This window comes from Beta vulgaris, chromosome 6 (genome assembly GCF_026745355.1).
Source record: "Beta vulgaris subsp. vulgaris cultivar EL10 chromosome 6, EL10.2, whole genome shotgun sequence".
NCBI classification, from domain to species: domain Eukaryota; kingdom Viridiplantae; phylum Streptophyta; class Magnoliopsida; order Caryophyllales; family Amaranthaceae; genus Beta; species Beta vulgaris.
This window is the reverse complement of record NC_079207.1, coordinates 36,630,374-36,645,121: the sequence shown is the minus strand read 5'-3', so window position 1 is coordinate 36,645,121 and position 14,748 is coordinate 36,630,374. Positions and strand designations below refer to the sequence as shown.

General features: G+C 40.9%; 1 long non-coding RNA gene across 1 annotated transcript; it reads right to left on the bottom strand.

The window, feature by feature from the left end:
- Positions 1–4,295: 4,295 nt before the first annotated feature.
- Positions 4,296–5,486, bottom strand: LOC130591939 (uncharacterized). The gene is made up of 2 exons (XR_008969898.1): positions 5,265–5,486; positions 4,296–4,651 (listed from the first exon to the last, which is right to left on the bottom strand). It is a non-coding gene; the product is annotated as an uncharacterized LOC130591939 (long non-coding RNA).
- Between the last annotated feature and the right edge of the window lie 9,262 nt (positions 5,487–14,748).

The following is a 14,748-nucleotide window of genomic DNA, read 5'->3' as shown; positions in this document are numbered from 1 at the left end:
AATTTATTTAACAAAGGTTCCGTAGAAACATCCACATCTAGCGAAGCAGCAGAAATATTGTGACCTTTTTTTGATAGAAGATCTGCTACCCGATTAGCTTCCCGGAAAATATGCTTGATGGTGTAGAATCTAAACTGTCGAAGCAAATGCCGGATGTCATCAATTAGGGTTTGGATAGTCCAGGGGCAATTGTAATGCCCTTGCAATACTCTTATAACTACTTGATTATCTCCTTCAATATATAGATCTTGTATATGCTGCTGAATGGCAAGTATCAATCCATTTCTTAATCCCCAGGCTTCAGCAACGAGAGCTGAGGTTTGGCCAAATCGATAAACTTGAGCTGCCACAAGAAGACCAGCGGAGTTGCGAATGGCAACACCGGCAGCGGCTGAAGAGTCAATGACTGAGCCATCAAAGTTTAGCTTGAAGTAATTGGGAGGTGGAGGCTGCCAGCTAACTGTGATGTAAGTAGGGGACCTGCAAGGAGGAAGTGAAGAGATAGTGAAGGAAAAATCCATCGTATTTCGCGTAGTCCATTCCAAATACAAATGCCAGGCTCTATAATAAATTCGATTTAAATTAAGCACATTTTCCTCAAAGATAATTGAGTTGCGTTCCTTCCAAATACTCCACAAACTGTAGCAGAACAATTGTAAGGCCTGAGGATAGGATCGGAGACTCGTTAGGCATTGTTCAAGCTCTTGAGGCATGATATACCGGATTTTCGGTCGTAGATAATTTGATTTCCAATATTGACTGATTAGAGGGCATGTGAAAAATAAATGGTCAAGTGTCTCATTATTAGTTTTACAAAGAGGGCAAAGAGCGTCATTATTGATTTGACGGTTAGCTAAATTGAATTTTAACGGCAGACCATTTTGTAAACATTGCCATAGAAAAATTTGTATTTTTGGGGCTATATTAATTTTCCATATCCAGTTAAAAGACCAAGGAATATTCTGAGGAGTAATTCCATGAGCGAGCCAGATTCTCCAGAGGTTGTAAGCCCCCAACAAGGCACATCAGTGGTGGGATAGTTAGGGATAGGAATCCCCAAAATTAGGTGGGTAATATTCGGTGGAACTAATTCATTAAGGATAGAAACATTCCATTGCCTAGATGGAAGAATAACATTACTGACAGTAAGTTCCAGATTAGCAATAGACATGACTTGAAGATTAAGCATTTCAATAATGCTTTGATTAGCACACCAGTTATCACTCCAAAAATAAACATTTGTTCCAGTTCCAATTTTCCAACGTATTCCTTTCCTTAATAGCTCTGTAGATCGGAGAATTGATTTCCAAATATGAGAGTCTTTTGACTTGGCTTTATATTCAAAGAAAGAAGTATTCTTAAGATATTTTTGACGCATAAGATTTGGCCAGAGCGAGTGTTGGTCAGAAAGGATTCGCCATCCCATTTTAGCTAAGTATGCTTCATTTACTTGGGCAGTTTTTCGAAAATTTAAACCACCATATTTTTTTGGACGACAAATTTTTGACCATGCAATAAGGGATAGTCCTGAAGCGTTCGTTGAAGAGCGCCAGAAAAACTTTCGGTTGATATTATCTTATTGTAGAGCATATTTTCTTGGGTAGCTGTGTCGTTGCCATAAGATAGGCTGGGGAAGATTCTAGATGACTCTGAATAAGTACTGATTTTCCAGCTTTCGAGAGATAATGATTGTGCCAAGAGTTAATTTTGTTGTCTACTTTTTGGATTAAGTGGTGGAAATCGTTAGGCATTGGCTTATAATTGGAGAATATAACGCCCAAATACCTTCCCAAAAAATCCTTTGGGTCATATTGAAAATTGCAGCAATTGATCTTCGTCTAGAATTCGGGATTTGTTTAGAAAACATGATTGATGATTTATGAAAATTCACTAACTGCCCTGAATTGATGCAAAAAAAGTCTAGAATATTTTTGAGGCGGTTAGCAGAATCTAGGTTAGCTTTACAAAATAATAAGCCGTCATCAGCAAAGAATAGCCCTGGAATTATCTGAGCATGTGGAGCAAGTTTGATTCCAATTCCTGATTTTGAGTTTTGTGCTGCGAAATCCAGTTGTCGACAAAGGACATCCATACATAAAATGAAAAGATAAGGTGATAAAGGCTCACCCTGGCGAAGGCCTTGAGAGGGGTGAAAGACAGAAGTTGTGTCTTGATTGATGACGATGAGTAGGAAACAGTCGAGATGCATTGCATGATCCATTTGATCCATTGTTGGTGAAAACCATAACTTTTAAGAGCATGGGCTAAAAAATCCCATTCGATACGGTCATATGCTTTTTCCATACTAATTTCAGGGCAAACCATCCCTTTCTACTTTTTGATTTGTTAAAGATATTCAGGATCCCTTGAACAATAAGTACATTATCATGTATAAGCCTTCCAGGAGTAAAGGCATTTTGAAATGGGCTAATAATTTTAACCAGAATTGGCCGAAGGCGTTCTACCAAGATTTTTGAGATAATTTTATATAATGTGGTACATAAGCTGATAGGTCTGAATTGATTTGGCTTTTCAGGATTAGCTGTTTTCGGTATCAAAGTGATTAATGTATGATTAACACTACGCAAAAGGTGACCGTGATTGAAAAAATCATGTATGGCTTTGCGAATGTCAGGACCCACAATATCCCAATATTGTTGGAAGAATTTAGACCCATAACCATCTGATCCTGGGGATTTTGAGGGATCAATGCTAAAGATAGCGTCTCTAATTTCTTTGTCTGAAATAGAAGCTACTAAATGTGAATTATCTGTATCGGAGACTACAGGGAGATGCAAGGCGTGGTTACATGCCGCTGACATCGGTGGGCAGATTTAAAACGTTCTTGAAATTCTGATAAAAAAGCATATTGTATTTCAGTCGGGGAATCAACCCATTGATTCAAATGATTTTTAATACACAAAATGCGTTGACGTTTGAATTTAGCAGTAATCTTGGAGTGAAAAAATGCAGAGTTGCGATCTCCTTTTGTCAACCATTGTTTTCGAGAATACTTCCCCCAAAATTTTTGGGTGAATGTTAGAAGTCGTTCTCGTTGACGAACTAATCGTCCAAAGTGCTGTTCGATATGAGGATTGCTAGGAAACTGGATTAATTGTTGTTGGACATTTACTAATCTATTATGATTCTGATCCAGTTTTTGTTGTACATGTCCAAAATTTTTCCTTGCCCATAGTTTCAATTCTTGTTTTATAAAATGAAGTTTTCTGGTGATATTATAGAAATGCGAACGTGAATGTTGTTGGTACCAATATTTGCAAATAATTTTTCTTGTATTGGGATCATTCGTCCATGCATTCTGAAATCGAAATCGTGCTGGCTTATATTGTCTTTCTTGATTTGTAGTTAATATTATAGGTGCATGATCAGAGCAAGTGTAAGCATCATAATGGAGAAATGAGTTTTGATATTTTGATGCCCATTGGGGAGAGACTAAACAACGATCAAGTTTTTCATATATTATTGGTCATTATGTTTTTTTCTCCAAGAAAAGACATTTGAATGGCTGCATACATCTTGTGCCTGACAAGAGAACATGAAGTCTGAAAGAATTTGACAACGTGAATGTAGCACGAATCCCCCCTCTTTTGTCACTAATTTGCAAGAGTTCATTAAAATCTCCAATAAGGCACCATGGAAGGTGAATACTAGAGAAAAATTCAGTTACGTCTGTCCAAAATGCAGCTTTATCCATGTTTTGAGCAGGAGCATATATACCAGTAACCAAAAAGCAAAAGACGAGCATTTTTCTTGAACTATAAAGTGAGCCAAACGGGACGATGGTGTTTGCGGCGTTATAGAATAAGTGTCGTTTTTCCATAGTACCCATATTCCACCACTATGTCCACGCGATCTATAATGAGTATATCATCAAAGCCCAGGGTGGTAATCATTTTTTGCCGATTTACTTTTGAGCTCATGGTTTCAAGTATGATTACAATATCCGGTTTGTATTTTCGAGTGAGAAAAAGTATCTCACTAAATGCATTTTGTTTTTTAGCACCTTGAATATTCCAACTAAGAATTTTCATGGTTGTCATATAGTTAACTTATTATTCGATTGTCGACAGAGGCCGTACGCCTGGTGTCAGCATCATGGCAAATACATGAGAGATTGATAATAAACTTATGGTGCATTTGGAAGTCATTTATCAGTTGTATAGTGTGATAATGTATGATCCATCTAAATACTTTGTATTGCCTCCAACCGTAGTTTTCATAGTGATTGAGCATATAATATTTCAGAGACACCAAGTGTCTAGGCAGGCATCGAATGATGCTGGGCAAGGCTATATGCCAGTCCCAAAAGTCGGGCACAATAGTAGCAAAGTGGTATTGATTTACAGATTTGTGGCAATTAATATAATTACAACCATGCTTATATATTTGCAAAGAGGGAGCAATCTTTATACTATGGCATGGCATGAAATGAAGTATACATCTCAGTAATTGCAAGACAAAAATTAACCAATCACTGGTCACATACTCATAGGGCGATAATCTAATAGTATATATCATTGCAATAAGTGTTATATTGCTTAACCATGGCAATATATTTATCCAAACGCACACCCAAATTGAAGTGTCTTCGCGAGAGATGATCTGACTCATTGAAAGATAAACCAAGCTCCTGTACCATGTAACCATAGCCTTCAGTACTTTCACCGACCGAGCGGTGTACATAGAAATGATGTTGTAGCATCGCAGGTGTAGATAAACACTAGGATAAAGAGATCACAGGGCTTAATTTGTAATATTTCCAGATAGAAGAACCGATCATGTTTTTTCATTACAGTAACCCACTCTAAGAAAATACATTTCGACCAATGTAAAATATATTTATTGTGGAGTTCATGACATACAATTCTAACAAAAGGTTTATAAGTCACTAATTCTTGTGAGGTGATCCGATATATACAATTGCAAAGAATGCAGCAGCATTTAGTATAGCAGGTCTCAAATACAAGTAGTACAACATTGTCAAATTGAATTCCATACAAATACGTGGTCAATAAATAATTTTGACAAAACCACCATAGGTGGCTGATATAGTGAGGCGAAATCCATGAGTAACGATCATATACACTGCCAGATATATTGAAAAAAGACAACCCCCAAAAGGAATTTATCATAACAGAGAGCAATTGGAATTTAGGCCTGATTTCTTTGTAATTCAGTGAGATTGTTGCAAAATTATACTTACTCAAGATTAATGAAATTAGTAAAGGAGATAGAATACTTACCTGGATTGAAAACCAATCCCTTCGTCGGTGGTGGGTAATTCGAAGGTGTCGGCTATGGCATCTTTTCTGGGTAGGTGGCTGGGGAAGGTAGAACATCATCTTCTCCACTTGAGTTGTGCGAAAAACAGCGGTGCCGATGGATGCCTTAACGTTGGGAGCCATGGGTGGATGAAGACTAGAGAAGAGCAGAGGAGGGATGGCAGGTTGGGTGGTTCCGGTGGTCGGGGGTTTGTAAACCCCATCTTGAGAGCTTCTCTCTCTTCCTATTCTCTCTCTAGAGCGTTCTCGAGAAACAAAGAATTCGCCGACTTCACGAATTAGTACTTTACTAGTGTTACAATTTCCGTCCCAAATGAGCAACATACGCACGATTAACATCAAGTACTAGATTATAATCACAAATATTATTTGGGCCCAAATATTTCACTAGGCCCACAATCCTTGACGAAATTACCAGAAAGCCCTCCTATGTTCAAAAGGGCCGCCCAGGTCAAGGAGCAAGGCCCAACCCAAGTGCCCCGGCCAGATTAGACATTTCTCACACATCCCAACACCTATAAATATGGAACAGTTTTACATTTATGAGGGTAAGAAATTTTAGACCAACTACTTAATACTAAATTGTTAAGTGCCACAAGTGACTTGAGCGTCGGAGGGACGATTCTAGAAACACCCCCGGGTAGTCTAACTCTTGCTTTTGCAGGTCTCGCGTCACCCTTCGAGCATCTGGCCGCCTCCAACGGTCATCAATCCAAATCTTGACTTACCCTAAGTATTCTACCCGAAACAGGTTGGCGCCATCTATGGGGAAGTCGAACTAAAAGCTATAGCTAACACTAAAAGGACTTGTCAGGGCCAGTAACCCCCAAACTCACCCCCTCGAAGAGGACCTCCCCCCCTGAGATAGCCGACAAAACGGCAAGGGACCCTCGCAGGTCCCCCATACTCTCAAAACTACATCCGTACACTCTAAAGGAGGTCGTTCCTTGAGAAGCAGCCAGCATTGTCAATCCTGGGCAACCTCGAGAGAGGATAGTCCTACCTCGAGTCGAAGCCCCCAGGTATGAGCAGCCGAGCCCCAACCTTGTCACCTAGCAAGATCTCCAGCAGTTAGCGGAGCGCCTTAGCGACAATCTCGAGTGGAGTCTCAGGACCCTCATATATAACCTCCAGAACGAAGGTGAGGGGACGTCCAACAGACCTCCTGTCCCTCGAATAGTGTAATATCCCAAAATTCTTAAACTCCTAAATAATTATTTTTCTCCAAACTACAAAATTCATGATTTTATTTTAAAAAAATTCGAAAATCCTTTATTACCTAAAATACTTGAATTATTTGGAAATCTGAAATTCGAAAAAAATAAAATAAATAAATTCTGTTTTGAAGGAAATCTCACGAAAATTCCAGAATTTTGTCAGTTTACCAAGCAATCTGTCAAATTGATTCTCAATCAATTACCACCCAAAAATTTCGAAAAAAATCAACTCTAACCTTCCTTCTTTGTTTCAATCAAATCTTTCCTTCCTTCTTGAATTATTCCTCTCTCCCTCTTCTAAGACTATAAATACCGGACTCCTACACCTCATTCAAACACAATTTTCGCTTCAAAAATTCAGTAGGTGAGAAACCCTTTTTCTGTTAAACAAGATCAGAGAAGAAGAAGAAGAAAAAAAAAAAACAGAGAGGGGGGAACGGGTCGTGTACCGCCGCGGATGGCCGGCCCTTCTTTCTTCATCTTCATCTTCTTCCTTCTTTCTTCTTTCTTCTTTCTTCTTTCTTCTTTCTCTCTCCTCTGGTTTTGGTCCTGCCTTTTTGTTTTCATTCGTACAAATTTTTTTTTACTGATTAAATCTTCTTTAGTTTACTTATGTTTCTTTTCCTTTTATTTTCTTTAGTTACTTTTTGTTTCTTTTCCTTTTATTTTCTTTGGTTTTACTTTTTGTCTTTTCTTACTAACTGATTCCTTGAATCGGTAAAGTTGTTTAATGCAACTTCTTACTTTCTCTCATTATTTATTTTATCTTTTCTTTATCTTCATTCTCTAATTTTTAAACAAAGATTTTCTTTTTTTTTTCTACTTTTGACAATCAAATCTTGTGAAAACTTTATTATTTCATCCACCTTCAATTCATAAACTTAATAGATTCGATTATTACATAGGTGACTAATTTAGTTCCTTCACTTACTATTGTAGACGGAGATTTTGTAGAAGGAGCTTTCTAGGGGTGACTTTATTTTTCGTATCTGCGCTACTCGAGGTAATTTCGATGTTCATCGTACTCTAGTTCCCGTTGCAAGACGGCTATCTGTGTGATTATATGATTAAGTGATTATGTATGTAACAAATATTTTATAGACTAATATTATGAATTTCTGAGTTAGTAATCACTATTATAAAAGTTGGATTCTCATAATACTATGAACTGGAGTATGTTATTATAACTTGGTAAGAGTATAAATACGTTATAATCAGGTGTTCTTTTGAACTAAAGTATTAGTATGTGAATATTCTTGTGGCAAACCTTTATCACTAGAGTATGTTTATGTTAACAAAACATATGGAATTGTATGGTTATCAACTTGAGAATTTATGTTTATTGTGACCTTTAAATAAAAACTAAGGAGGGTAATGAAGCCCGAAAGGGTGTTGAACAGGTTGCCCTATACGATGGTATAACTATCTATAGGTTGATTAATAAATACGATACGAACTGTTGTCTTCCTTCTATTTGTTGTGATCCAAGTAGAAGGGGTGTGCACACTAGGGACTCTATGATTTTGGCCATGGATATATTGGGGAGACGACCTCTTGTTGAAGTAGGCGGTTAATAGGGATTAGTCCCGGCCTACTGGCGTTCACATTTCCCTCTCTTAATTTTAAAATTATTATTTTAAGTGGTGTGCCTAAACGTTATGATATATGACCTGTATTTGGAGTTAGTACTACAAACGTTGAAAATCCAAACATTAGTGTTGAATTGTGGAGCACTTTATTATATTTCTAAAATCAAAAATTTATTTTTAAAATTATTATTTTTACGGGATGGAGTCGAATTACTCAGTTTTTCTGATTTTTGGGAGTTGTCTCCCTTGTTGTCTTCTTTCTATTACTTGCAGGTTGGACTTGGTGACGGGATCTCGTGTGAGGAGGCTTAGTTATTTCACCTAGACGACTTTATTTAGTTTTTCTTATTTGGAGTTCTATTTAAGAATTTTATTAACTTTGGTTGTAATGATATTTCTATTTTTTTTAAGACTTTTGGGTTAACTTATCTTTTTTTGCCTTTCATTTACTCGTAGAGAGTAAATGGGCGGTAATATCCTCCAAGTTTGAATAAAGGATTTTCTTAAAACTATACTTATTGGATTTTTCACTTATTTAAATTTGGAGGGTGTTACAAATAGTCCCAGGACAGAATGGACGCAATATTCCCCCCAACAACCAACCCCCCCAAGTCTCAGCTCGAGTCCCTCAGAACTCCGCCCGAGCTCCCTAGGTACCGATTCGTGCTCCTCCCAGTCGAGGGGACGCACGACATAGTATTAACGAGCGATCCCTTAGGAACGGCACTCGAGATGCTCGTGACGTCCTAAGGAAGTTTAATCTCCTATAAGCTTAAGCTCACACGATCTTCAATCGACTGATCAAGCATCGACCGATACAAGTTAGCGATTAGGTCCTAAGGAAGGTCAAAGCAACAGGCAGAGAACCTCGCCTTGGTAAGCTACAAGTCAGCTGGGAGGGGCCCTACAAAGTCACCAAGGTCGTTCGACCAAGCACTGCCTCGAAGACCAAGAAGGCTGTGAATTACCTCGACCATGGAATGATGACAACCTCCGCAAGTTTTATGTTTAAGTTTCTACCATTGAAACCAGGGGTATACATGTATAAATGTCATATGGCGTGGTTTTAAGACAAATTTTGTAAAGCTGGTTTCTAGCAAATGTTAACGCATTTATCGAAGTATTACATCTCGCACTTCTTGTCGGGTTTGACTAGCATGAATAAGATAGTTTGAAAGGCATAAACTTAGTGAAACAAAATATAAGTGTGTCGAAATAAACAAATCTTATTTCATTAATCGAAAGAGAGATAAACTCTAGCTAAGATATAAGTCTGAAAAGAGAAATTATACCTGGATAACAGAAAAGCCATCAAGGGAGCCTTCATTAACCCTGATTGGAGGGAAGAAGGACGATGAACACCGAAAAAAAGTGGGGTGATGACATCAACACCCTGGGGAAGAAGAAGGGAGGCGGTATCATGGGTGCGAGAGCATCAGCTCTCGAGGTCACCAGCAACAGGAGCATGGTCCTCGACCTTAGGGGACTCCACATCCTCCTCTCGAGGCGTAGTGACCTCCACTTTGAGAAATCGCCTCAATCCCATCTTCTACCTCCTTCCAAGAAAGGTCAGGAGATACCCTCTCAAGCACAGCCCGCACCTTTTAAAGAACCTCAGCATGACCGACCTCGGAAGCCTGCAAAGAGGCATCCTCGAGAAATATCCTCCCTTCACTCGAGGCCTTCCAATTGTCGATGATGAGGGCTCGACACGTGGTGGCCTAGGCAATGACCTTTATGGCCCGCTAATCGGCTTTCTCCGTCTTGGCAATTGCTGCCTTATATTCTTTGGTTGCCAGCCGCTGCCTGCTGGCGGAGTCTCTCTGCTTCGTGAGGACCTTAATAGTGTCCTCGTACTTAGCAATCTTCTCTTTAAAGGACTTCTAGTCCTTCTTAATGGTCCCCTCAGGCCCGGACACTTTGAGCTCAGCGAGTTGGATCCTATTGGTAAGGGCGCTTCTCTCATCGAAGGATATTTCGATCTTCGGATCATCAACCGCCTAGCCATAGCCGACACCCTGATCGACAGCTGAAAAGAAAAGGAACCCGATTAAAACAAGAAGCATTTTAAGCATAAGTTACGAGACAAATATCAAAGATATCTTACCTCGACCAAACTGGCCTTGAAGGCCCCGAGCTCTTGACCCCTCGTGGCAAGGTAAGCCACTTCATCAGCATTAGTCATCAGGAAGCCGGAGTCCCTGTCGAACCTCTTAGCTAATTATGTCCTCAAAAGGGTGAAAAAAGGGGCGGTGGTCCGAGGAGGGTCCATCTTCGACCACTTAGAGGGCTGCTGCCGCTCAGACGGAGGGAGTGTCAACGAATGGTCATCGACATTAACCACAGGGAGCTCCTGCTTTAGGGCAGCAGGAGTCACAGAAGGCATGGCCCTAACATCCGACGAGGGATCAACGTCCTTCGTCGAGGGATAATCAGCAAATTCGACCATCGAAGCAACCGGCCCCCCTAGACGACATGGGAGCTGAACTCTAGTTGGACTTCACCAGCTGGCGATGCTTCGCCGATCAAAGTGCTTCGGGGGTGATTAGAGATTAAGATGTTGGCTCTCGAGATGTAAAAGTAGGAAGATATCGAACTCTCGAGATGTAAAATTAGGAAGATATCTAACTCTCGAGGTTAAAAAATGGGGGAGAGAGAGGAGAGAATTATGAGTTAAGAATTTTGTGGAATACCGACCGCCGTACTAATAAGACAATAGGGCCGCAATTCCCGAGGCAGCAATGATCACCCACTGTGGGCCTTATCCTACGACGCGATTAAGGAATCCATGATGTCACACTACACGCGCGGCCTAACACTTAAGGGGCTCCCGGCTAGGACCCCCCAAGTCAGAAGTCGACGACCATCCGATGTCAAAAATCAACCAATAAGGAACATGTATCAGGTACCTCTCTCAACGGACAACTTAGCTCGAACACGAAAATATACACAGAGAAGACGTAGCAAAAAAAGTCTTCATTTCATGATAAAGACGAGTACATCCTAAGGCCAGTGTGAACTGGTGAATCTAAGTAGATGTAACAAACTAAAAACGGAAGCACCTAAGTACAAAGGAGCTACACTATTTGGAGCTGCTCGAGTTATTTGAAGAATCCCTAGTGCTAGAAGAGACAGAGCTAGAGCTCTCGACATCTTGGTCGTTGTCAGCCTTGACATCCTCCTTGTCGACTTGAAGCTTGTCATTAGATGGCTGGTCCTCGGCCTCCTCCCTCTCATCTTGAACCCCCAACTCACTCTCATTATCATTCCTTTGGGGAGGGGCATCAGACTCTAGGGGAGCATCGGCCAGTTCCGCCTCACTTATGGAGTCATACTCAGCCATGACCAAGTCCCAGTCAGTTGAAGGAGACACCTATGAGATGGCAGTTCGAATCTTCGATAAAGTGTCCCTTGTCGAAACCTCCGCACCCTCGAGCCCCATGTCGGCTGCGTAATCCTTACCAACCTTGGATTTCTGCCAATTAAGGATTATCTGCTCTCGAGCTGTAGAGACCTCCCCCTTGGAAGAGTCGAATTGTCTCTTGATCGAGTCGCTTTGACTCTGGACATTAAGAACTTTCTTCTTTTAGGGCTGCCACTTTCTCAGCGAAGCCCTTCTTCTTTGTCTCAAGATCCTTTCTAGCACTCTCGAGCTCGATCCCATAATTAAGGGTCGACTCCTTCTGGGCAGCAAGCTCCTCTCGAAGCTTCCTGAAGCCGACGGTGTGACGGTGGCTCATGACCGACATTCTTATCGAGCACTACACAACAAGATACAAAGTTAAAACAACAGAATGCAAAGTCATTACGCAACATGATAAATCAGAAATTTACCTCGACCCAAGAAGCGTGAAGACCCTCGACCTCCAGTTCCTCGCTAAGATCATGACAGACATCGATATCCGCACGAGTGAGAATCCGTTTGATGGCAAGATCGAAGCGGCCATCCCTCTTCATCCCTAAAAGTTCCATGAAGGGTTTCGAGGCCGGCTCAGGTTCATCCATCTTCCGCTTCTTCCTGCTTGAGGTCTCCTCTTCTATATGTGAAGACGCCTCTTGCAGCTTCCGATCTTCATAAGATTCCGCGCCCATTCAGGAGAGGGGATCTATAGTGACCCTCCTCCCCTATCCTCCACTAATTAGGGAGCCAGAATAGCCGAGGTTTTGGGATGAGAAGGTCGGTTCTTCGAAGGGTCTTGTAAGAAAGAGGTTTAGTCCACAAGAAAAAGTTGTAACAACAAAATACCTCGAGAAGCAGGCACTACCTTAGGAGGTTGAGAAACTCGAGTTTCCCCTCTCGCCATCTTCTGACGAATCTGCTTTTGTACCTGCCGGTTAGCTGTTAGTCGATTCTGCATGGCTTCACCAAGTTCTCGACAGGCGATGATTGCATAAAAGACAAGAATTAAGATATGGAAACATAAGCAAACAGTTATACACCTAATAATAGAGGCCCTACCCTTGGGAAAAGCAGGACTCAATTCCATTGCAGAGAGCTCAGGTCCTCAGCATTGGGGTTCCAATGTTGCGGGAATTTCTTTCGATCACCATTAACTATCGAGGTGATAGTCTGGCAGATATGGCCTCCCTGGCCTCGTCCTCCGACATTCGAGGTACTGACCTATTTAGAGCCATGTTCGGCCCTTCGAGGCAAGGGACAACTGAAAAATCCCATTGTTCCGCTCGATTACACATACACAAACTTAGTACGGAAGAATTGTGGGTTCGAGGGCATGGTTCCCACAACCTTCTACTGGAAACGGACTTGGAAGCTATACCACCTCTCCCCATTAGACGTAGCAGACATCACTACCAGTTTCATCGGGTTTCGCCAAGGGTTAAAGATGGTTTCACATCCATCATCTCGCATATCACAAGGAAACCCACCATTGAACCAGCACTGTTGGGCATCAATTGGGAAAGGGCAAGGTTATAAGCATTGAGGACTTGAACGATGAAAGGATGGATACGTAACCTTAGGCCCAACTCGAGATACGCCTTATAAAGGGCTATACAACCTGTCGGGGGGGGGGGTACAAACAGTCTCGTCGAACTCTGGGATGCACAAAGCATAGGGATAACGAATCCAGTATGAGCCCTCGAGAAAACGAAGGTTATCAATCATGAGCTACATGAAGGGCCCCCGTACATAGAAGTGCGCAATATCATTGGCCTGGGTCTGGGACTCCCCCCTCTTCACCACTAGTGCTCGGACCAAGGGATATATCTTCACTACTCCCCTACATTACACTGACAACCTAGCTATCGAGGAAAATTTGCTAATAGAAAATTTGCTGTGATGCACAAATTGATTGCAAGTAGTTATATCATAAGAAGATGCCTTGCTTCAAGAATTTTCTTTATAGCCCAAGATAATCTGTTAGGAATAGCAACTGTCCAGATATCAGCTTGCTTGATATAATAGACATGGAGCCATTTAATCCATAGTCTATCCTGTTTTAGAGCAAGGGCCTAGAAGTGCTTTGCAATGGCAGCTTTGTTCCAGGTAATGATTTCTTTAAAATTCAACCCACCACATACCTTCTTATTACACATGTAATCCCATGAAATAGGAGATTTTCTGGAAGTGGTATCCATACCTGTCCATAGAAAGCTTCTGAGAGTAGTTTGAATTTCTCTTAGCACTTTCTTTGGTAGTAGGAATATCTGGCACCAGTAAGCTTGGATACCTTGTAGAACTGATCTGATCAGCTGAGTTCTACAAGCATATGAGAGCTTTCTAGCTGTCCATGTTTGACCCTAGCAACAACTTTTGCAATGAGAGGTTTACATTCAGTATAAAACAGCTTCCTGGAGTGAAGTGGAACTCCTAAATATCTAAAGGGGAAGCTCCCAATTGGCATTTGGAGCAGCTCCTGAAGAGTATTAATTTCATCATCCTGGATACCAGCAAAGTACACATTGCTCTTATCAAGGTTAGCAGCAAGTCCTGAGGCAGCAGAGAACTTGTTGAATGCTTGCATAAGAAGCGTAATTGAGCTTTGATCAGCTCTTGCAAAGAGGAGTAAATCATCAGCAAACATTAGATGAGTGATGCCAAGCCTTTCACATCTAGGGTGAAAGTTAAAATCTGGGTTGTGCTTCAATAAATCTAGACACCTGGATAAATACTCCATACAGAGTGCAAACAAGAAAGGAGACATAGGGTCTCCTTGTCTTAGACCCTTCTTTGCAGAGAAAGGAGGACTAGGAACTCCATTTATAAGAATGGTGTAATCAACAGATGTGACACACATCATGATCCAGTTAATAAATTGCTGCGGAAACCCAATTTCAGAGAGCATTACTTGCAAAAATGGCCATTCAACAGAATCATAAGCCTTCTTTAGGTCAATTTTGACCATACACCTTGGGCTAACATGCTTCATAGTATATACTTTGATGAGTTCAGTTGCCAAGAGTATATTATCATATATGGACCTATTAGGGATAAAACCAGCTTGAGCAAGATCAACTACATCACCCATAACCTTCTATAATCTGAGTGTGATAATTTTAGCAATTATCTTATAGATAACAGTACAACAAGCAATAGGCCTTAGTTCTTTCACATAGGTGGGATTAGGAACTTTAGGAATAAGTGTAACCACAGTATCATTGATCTCCTTAGGCATAATT